This window comes from Chrysochloris asiatica, unplaced genomic scaffold (genome assembly GCF_000296735.1).
Source record: "Chrysochloris asiatica unplaced genomic scaffold, ChrAsi1.0 scaffold00014, whole genome shotgun sequence".
Lineage (NCBI taxonomy): Eukaryota > Metazoa > Chordata > Mammalia > Afrosoricida > Chrysochloridae > Chrysochloris > Chrysochloris asiatica.
Genome location: NW_006408532.1, coordinates 18,823,827 through 18,832,982, shown reverse-complemented (window position 1 = coordinate 18,832,982; position 9,156 = coordinate 18,823,827). Strand labels below are relative to the sequence as shown.

The 9,156-nt window shown below is 37.7% G+C and overlaps 2 pseudogenes; both read right to left on the bottom strand.

Moving 5' to 3' along the window:
- Positions 1–3,341: 3,341 nt before the first annotated feature.
- LOC102840768 lies at positions 3,342–7,878 on the bottom strand (annotated as a pseudogene).
- A 551-nt stretch (positions 7,879–8,429) lies between these two features.
- The window catches only part of LOC102840383, a 15,546-nt pseudogene continuing 14,819 nt past the window's right edge, over positions 8,430–9,156 (bottom strand).

Genomic DNA, 9,156 nt, shown 5'->3' with positions numbered 1-9,156 from the left:
TCAGAACTGACTCGATGGCACTTAGTCACAACAATAACTCATCTATTTGTTTCATGTGTTATAAATATCATTTCCATTCCATAACTTATTTTTACTTTGTTCTTATGCCTTTTGTTGAGCAGAAAATGTTTTAGTTCAGTGAATTAAATGAAGTCACCATTTTCTGAGAATTGTACTTTCTAGCTCTGGCAGCGTAATGGTTATGAATCGGACTGCTAACCTCAGGGTCATCAGTTCGAAACTATCAGCTACTCCATGGGAGAAAGAGGAGGCTTTCTGCTCATGTAAAGATTTACAGCCTCAGAAAGCCTATAACAGGGTCATTATGAGTCGGAATCAACTCCACGGCACATTACCACCACCACATATATTGTTTAAGAATTTTTTACTTAGCTTTCTAAACTTATTTTCTTTAATATATTTGAAAGTTTAGTCTTTCTTACTTCGGACTTTAATCCACCTGAATTGTGTAACTTTAGAGTGATTAAAATCTTTCTTATACACCACATCAGTTACCACACTATTGAATCTAATGGCAATTGGTGTGGTGTATAAGGAACACTCATGGCAACCGTAACATGGGTCAGAGTAAATTTTCTCCATAGAATTTTCAACATATGATTTTCAAGCCTTTCCTCCAAGGCAGTTATTAGTAAACTCAAACTTCCAGCATTTTAGTTAGCAGCTAAGAGTGCTAACCATTCATACCACCCAGGGGCTCCCTCCTTTTTTACAGATAGTCAATGTTCCTAGATCTTCTTATTGATCAGGCTGCTTCAGGCTGCTTGTGTTTTTTCCTACTTGTTATGTTGTTGTTATGTGCCATCGAGTCGGTTCTGACCCATAGCGACCCTGTATAGGGTTTCCGAGGGTGTAAATCTTTACGGGAGTAGAAAGCCTCATCTTTCTCCCGCGGAGCAGCTGGTAGTTTCAAACCGCTGACCTTAAGGTTCGCATCCCGATTCGTAACCACTACGCTACCAGAGCTCCTTAATGTGTACTATTCCCTGATTATTGATGAAGAGGGTGGTGGGGTGGGGTAAGGAGACAGAGCTTTAGGCTTTTTATCCTTATTTAACTAAAGAAGCAATTTTGCATATTGACATGATACCAAATTTTTCTTTGCACTCTTGAAACTGCTGCCGTCAAATAAACTGATGCAAACTTTTAAGTGAGCTTGTTAGAAATGTGAACTCTTGTCAGCAGACTGATCTGCTGTTGTTGGTAAGTGTTGTTGAGTCGGTTCTGACTCATAGCCGTGAGGGGCAGCTGATGCGTGTAATCCATTAATGCAGTTCAAATCGACCTTATAGCCCAGTGCTTATCTTACAAGGCCACACAGATAACGTATTATTTATTCATTCTGAAACTCTTACCTCATCTACATAAAAGATTATGAATACCAATTCTAGGGGCATTGGTTTCAAATTATTAACATAGAAACATATACATTATGTGTTTACATTTCTTGACACATAAAAGAATATGTGTCAATATATATATATTGATAGAGCTTTTATCTTTGTTTATCTTTGGCAGTGAAAGGAAATAGCAATACCTTGAGGGAACTAAAACCAAGTAAGGTGATGATTTATGTCTCTTGATTCTGGCATAACATAACAACAATAAACAAGAATAAGGATAACCAATTTTTGGAAACCAATGTAGTTAAATGCTTAGTTAGTTAAGGATCAGACAATGGGCCCTGAGATTTTCCCTGAAAGAAATAAATGTTTACACTTGTAACTGTCTCTTAGAGAAACCTAACAGGGAACAAAGAAAGCAGGGAACAGGTCAAGTATGAGGTCCTGAGGACAGTCTGGGTTTAGGCAATAGTTAAATGATTTGTTGTTTGTTTATTTTTTCTTTTGTTTGTCTCTGATATAGTCCTTCCAATATCTCCCCAATCTTCAAAATCAGTTTTCTTCAAAATTATATCTAAATCTCAAGTATGACATGAAAAATTAGGTAAATCTCAAGACCTGTGCAAGGAGAGATCAGGGACCCTTTTTTTCCATCAGAGTAGAAAGGAGAATTGACATATATCATCATACAATAGATGTATCTGATGGAGACAGTATCAGGATCAACTGTCAGTGTGTGTGTGTGGAATTGACATATATCATCATACAATAGATGTATCTGATGGAGACAGTATCAGGATCAACCGTCAGTGTGTGTGTGTGGAATTGACATATATCATCATACAATAGATGTATCTGATGGAGACAGTAGCAGAGCCCAGAGTAGGAGAAGCACAGTGGAGATGTGGTCTTAGGGAGAAACATGGAGTAACTAATTTCCCTCAGGGGTTAAAATAATATGAGCGTAACAAAGAATGAAAGGCTTATGTGGAAAACACCTGGGTTATATAGATTAAATGAATGTGAGGAGATAAAACAGATGTTTAGGCTTAAAAATCAACAACAAAGTGGAAATTAAAATATGAGCGAATGTGTCAGCAATACTATACAAACCCACTACCCTTGAGTAGATTCCAACTCATAGGGACACTATGTTGATGTTGTTGTTAAGTTCCATCAAGTCGGTTGTGACTCATAGTGACCCTGTATAAGGTTTCCGAGGAGCGATTGGTGAGTTTGAACCATCGACCTTGTGGTTCAAACCAAGTTTGCAGTCCAGTGCATTAACGCACAGTGTCACACCAGAACTCCAGGGACACTATTGTTGTTGCTAAGTGCCATTCTGTATAGGGTTTTTGAGGAGTAACTGGTGGGTTTGAACTGTCAACCTTGAGTTTCAAACTGACTTTGCAGTCCAGCGCATTAGACCACAGTGCCACACCAGGACTCCACACTATAGGACAGAGTAAAACTTCTCCTTAGAACTTTCAAGACCATAAATATTGATGGAAGCAGAAAGTTTCATCTTTTCCCACAGAGTGACTGTTGTTGTTGCTAAGTCAAGTCAGAACTCATAGCAACCCTGTCTAGGGTTTCTGAGGACCTGCTGATAAGCTTGAACTGCTGATCTTGAAGTTCAAACTGACCTTGCAGTCCAGTGCATTAACCCCCAGCACCACACCAGGACTCCCACAGAGTGACTAGTGGTTTAAACAGCCAACTCATCAACCTTGTGATTAGCAATGCAAGGCCTAACCCCTGAACCACCACCACCAGGGATCATTAGCATCCCTACCAGACACTCTCATACCTTTTTGGTAAAGGTTTTCCTGTTCCTGCTAGATCCATTCAGGAAATCATTCATTTATTGCAACACTTTTTGAACAATCATTTATTTATTTGTTTGTTTTACTTTACGTGAAAACTCTGTATTTTAAGGAGAAAAAAGAAAGTGATTTTCTGTTCTTGGCCTAAATTTTAATTCTTTCCAGTGGAACCAAAACCTCCTGAACCCCTTTCGATGTCATCCAAAACTTGAACTTCCTGAATTTTTGGATAAAATATGCGCTCACAAATGAGCTGTGCAATTCCGTCACCCTTTTTCACTTCAAACTTTTCTTTGCCAAAATTAAAGAGTACACCACCAACGTTTCCTCTATAATCTTCATCACCAGCTCCTACATCTATAAAATGTTTTGCAGCCAAGCCAGAACGTGGAGCTACTCTTCGGTAACAACCAGAAGGAAGGGCTGTCTGAACGTCAGTTTTCACAAGGGCTTTCTCAATGGGTGGAACTGTATAATCATAGGCACTGTACAGGTCATAGCCTGCAGGCCACAAGGACCCCCTGGTCGGGGTGGTAACATGCTCCCACAGCAGGGCAAAGCGGAGCCCTCACGCCGCCCTCCTCAGCAGGCCAGCCCCGATCTCGCAAGGAGAAATGGCAGATATCACAGAGATGAACAGAGAAAAGCAAACAGAAATGAGGAAATGAGAAAGCGCAGGCTGATGTCGGCTGCAGGAGCACACACACACACACACACAGACACACACAAATAACAATCAGTTATTGAATGTCTTTCACAGACCTAAGTCTGTAAAAGATACAAGGGATACAGTGAAAAGCTAAACCCACTTGTCTTCTGTTTTTGTGATTCTGGGAATGTAGTAAGGGAGATTGGCACTGAACAAATGAACAGAAAAGAGTACTAAGGCAAAAATGAGGGTGTGTCTTCAAGAGAACCTCAAATGATTATTGCCAGTTTCATACCTTAAAAAGATAAATTACTTTAAAGTCCAGAAAAGATAAAATGATGCCCACTAAATGCCACCATCCATCTGTTCATTTCTCACACATTCGTGGCTTGCATGTAGCTATGATTCTGGAAGCTGAGTCACCAGGATTTCAAATAGTGTCAGGGGCACCTGTGGTGAACAGGTTTCATTAGAGCTTCCAGAATACAAAGGCCTGGTTGTCTGCTTCCAAAATTAGTCAATGGAAACTTATGGATCACGACAGAATATTGTCCATTGTAGTGCTGGAAGATGAGTCCCTTCTGAAGGTAGTCATTTAAAATGTGCAGTGACCTCAACAGTAAACTCTAGCATATCAGTGATTATGAAGATGGCACCGGTCCTGGCAATATTTGTTTGTTCTATTGTACAGGTCGTTGTCATGAAGTCCGCAGAAAAGCAACTACTAATAATAGCAAATGCATTTTCAACTTTTACAATAAAGAAAACACTTTGGAACCAGGTCATGACATTTACTTGGAAATTGTATGCATGCATAATGCTTCCATTCAGTGGAGTAGCAGATAAAGATAAGAGTATTGTGACTTTGTGTGTAGAGTTTATTGAACTTGTACAAAATATCCTCTAGGAACAACCTAGGGGTTTGATTCTTATGTATTTTGACTCTCCAGATATTAAAAAATGCTAATAGAGATTCAGTTGCCCACATACTGCAATTTTTTCCTCATGTCATAAGGAAGTCAATGAACCTACTTCTCAGATGGCCTGTGAAGACATAAAACAGCTTCCACTAGCTACATTCAGTTTCAAGTTGTATATAGTGTAATCATGTTTTTTGCTACTGTTATTCATTTGCTTAAAGTATAAATAACTTTCTAAAATTCTCTGTCTGAATCTGAAACATTCTATTGTGTATCCATACATATGGAGGCCTGGAAACATCTAATTTGATGATCTAATTAAGAATCTTGTAGATGGTAAAGTACCTAGAGACTCTTGCTTCGCTTAAAAAGTGGCTCTGATTTCTTGATCTGTGATGTGGATTAATGCTGTTGTTTTTGTTGTTGTTAGGTGCCATCAAGTCAGTACCAACTCATAGCGACCCTATGCACAACAGAACAAAACACTGTCTGATCCTAGGCCAACCTCACAATTGTTACCACGCTTGAGCCCATTGAGGCTGCCACCTGGCCAATCCATCTCTCTGGGAGTCTTCCTCTTTATCTCTGACCCTCCACCTTACCAAACATGATATCCTTCTCCAGCGACTGGTCCCTCCTGACAATATGTCCAAAGTATGAGAGATGAAGTTTGACCATCCTGGCGTCCAAGGAGCAGTTTGGCTGTACTTCTTCCAACACCGATCTGTTTGTTCTTTTGACAGCCCATGCATGCATGGTACTTTCAATATTCTCCTCCAACACCATAACTCAAAAGCATCAATTCTTGTAGGGTCTTCCTTATTCACTGTCCAGCTTTTGCATGCTTATGAGGTTATTGAAAAATACCATGGCTTAGGTCAGTCACCTTAGTCCCCAAGCTAACATCTTTGCTCTTCAACACTTTAAAAAGGTCTTGTGCAGCAGATTTAACTAATGCAATACGTTCTTTGATTTCTTGACTGCTGCTTCTATGAGTGTTGATGTTTGATTCAAGAAGAATGAAGTCCTTGACAACTTCAATCTTTTCTCCATTTACATGCATGTTGTTTATTAGTTCAGTGGTGAGGATGTTTGTTTCCTTTACATTGAAGTACAACCCATACTGAAGGCCATGGTTTTTTATTTTCACCAGTATTTTAAGTCCTCTTGGCTTTAAGCAAGCAAGGGACTATATAGATATAATGAATTCTGTATGTAGTTTCCAGATGGTAATTTTAAATATTTATGTTAATATAAGTAAATTAGATACATTATTTTGGTACACTGTGCTGCTTCTGATTACATTTCATAAAATAAATTACTACTTCAGAAAAGATAAATACATGTAATTTTAAAGATTTCATATTTACACATTAAATTACTGAGAATGTTTTCTTATTTTGCTTTCCACTTTCTTTTCCTTGTTTTAGTCTTAACCATGTTTCTAAAAATACATAAAATGTAATCCAATGAATTACACAAAAGCCCACTAGTACACAATTTAATTATACTTTAGGAGCATAATAAACATGCAGATTAGCATTTTACAAAAAACATATTAAAATAAGAGTACAGAAATATCTTCACTTACTATTAGAAAGTACAAGAGATTGGATTTCTTACAAGAAAATTACAGATACACAGATACCAAGATTTCTATAGTTTTCTAGTTGTCCTGATGATTGTTAAGTATACAGAATATTTTAGTTTCTTATGACTAAAATGTCATTTAATACACTGTCACTGGGATTATATAAATAATTTAAAAGCTTTAATAGAATAGCATAAGAATTTAATTTGTTTATTCCAAAGGATACTGCTGATTTTATTTGTATTTGGAAATAAGAGCAAATTCTGACTTTAAATCACAATGTCTCTAAATTGTTTAACTTCTCTGTTTCTTGTACCACATGTTCATCAGGGGTACCACTGTACCCTATCCCCTTCAGCTTCAATCTGAAATAGGGTCTTCAAGGAGCTCTGGTAGCGAAGCTGTTACTTCGCTGCAAACCTCAGGGACAGCACTGTGAAATTACCCGCTGTTCTGCAGGAGAAAGATGAGGCTTTCTGCTCCCGTAAAGATTTACAGCCTCGGAAACCCTGCACAGGGTCGCTATGAGTAGAAACCGACTTCACGGCACATAACAACAACAACTGTCCTTTTCATACTCCTTCATGTACCATGGTTCATTTTCAAAATCAACTAAAAACAAAAATGTATAAAAAAATATAAAACAATGATCAGTATGCAATTTTCTCCCTTCTGCTGTGCATAAGGTCGCTATGGGTTAGTACCAACTTGATGGCACCTAACAACAACAACAATACCTCATGTGGCACAGTAGGATCAGCACTGGACTGCAAACCACAAGGTCAGCAGTTCAAACTTACCAGGTGCTCCTATAAAAGATCACTATGAGTCTGAACTGACTCAACAGCACTTAACAACAACATGTATATTTAGTAAACATCAAAAGAAGTCAGAAATATAAAAACAGCCAATTTGCCTTCAAATTATGATTTTTAATACAGAAAACATAAATCAACATGAAAATGGCTTTTGAAGAAATTCTCATCTCCTTTGTTCACTTTTCCAAATCTAGCCCAACCTATCTATTACTGCTGCTAAAGGTTTTCTGCTTTCTAAGCTATTCTAGAGTCCTGCTCTGACCCTCCTAAACATCTGTTTCCTAGATCCCTGAAAATAATTTTTACTTAAGAACCTTGTTCTTATTCTGAACACTGTGTTCCAAACAGCTGTCACAGTATCTGCTCTATTCAAAGGTGGCTTAAAAGGAAATGTGCAGCTGGTAAACACCATCGAGGTGGTTCCCACTCATAGAGATCCTGTGTAGGGTTTCTGTGGAGCAGCTGGTGGGTTTGACCTACAGGCCTTGAAGTTAGCAATTACAGCACTTTACAAGTACTTATTCAATAGTACCATAGTAAAACTCCAAAGGGAAGGTTGTTGTTTTTGTTGTTAAGTGCTGATGAGTTGATTCTGACCCATAGTGACCCTGTATGGACAACCTTTTTTTGTCTGCCTGAACAATTGCAATCATATCTTTCCCTTCTTTCCATACTTACAGTGATGACTCAGATACTACCGTAGGAGACATTGACCGAAAACCCCTTAATTAAACCACACTTAGTTTGCCATTATCTTAAAAATATCTTCTTGAGTCATTATATCTTTATAACTGAGGTTCTATCTTACACTTTAAAAAATATGTTATCTCCTCACTTATTGATAAGGTTACGTTCCCAAGATCAAGTCATGATGGAAAAAGTAGCATTAGGTGTAAACGGAGAATGACACATGAAATCACAAAATGGAGGTTGGCTCCATCACTCCATAACTGCCAAATCACTGAGAACTTAATCATAAAGTCCAGCGTTACTCTAACCTCACAAGTTGGTGTTCACCACAGCCAGACATACATTATTAATGTACAAAATAGTAGGATAGTAAATGTTTACTATTGCTGTAAATGTATATTGTCAGATAATAAGATAGTCATAAATGAAATGTAGGTGTGCTTCCCACATTAAGATGATAGGGAAAATGTTACATTAATACCACAGCTTTGGAAATATTTACCTGTAAATGAATTTGAGTCATCTATCTATCTATCTATCTATCTATCTATCTATCTATCTATCTATCTATCTATCTATTTTTTTCTGAGTTAATAAAATGCCCTCCAGGCAGTCTGAGAATCTAAGCAGATGGAATGCCTGAGGAGCGGACTTGTGCTTTGAGTTGGTACGCTTGGGGCTTCATGGTTAACCCATACATTGGTGTCAAGTCTAGCTGGGCTCCGGGGCATTTCTGCAGCTTGAGCTTTTGCAGAACAGTGGTGATGAAAATGAATACCTCATTCCGTGCAACATCTTCTCCCAGACACTTCCGGATTCCCATTCCGAATACCAAAACTTTTTCAACAAGACTTTTATTCAGTTCTCCGTCTTTGTTTAGAAATCTCTCCGGTTGAAATAAATTGGGATTGTCCCAAATGGTTCTGTATAAAGTAGGCAAATATATAACATTTTAGAGTGAAATGATTTAGTAATTTTTCCCATTGTTGTCAACTTCTCCATAATTTTGTTTTGCATTAAATATTTTGTTAAATTTTGGAATATCTTTTATAAACTATGTACCTTTACAGACACATATAACTATTATGAAGACATAATTATATATATAATTACTATGGGTTAGTTGTTGTTAAGTGCTGTCGAGTCAGTTCTGACTCATTGCAATCCTTTATAGGGTCTCCAAGGAGAGATATTGGGCTTTAATCACCGACCTTGTGGTTAACAGTCAAGTACTTATCCTACAGTTCCATGGGTATATATATTATATGCATATGCATATATATATATATATATAGAGA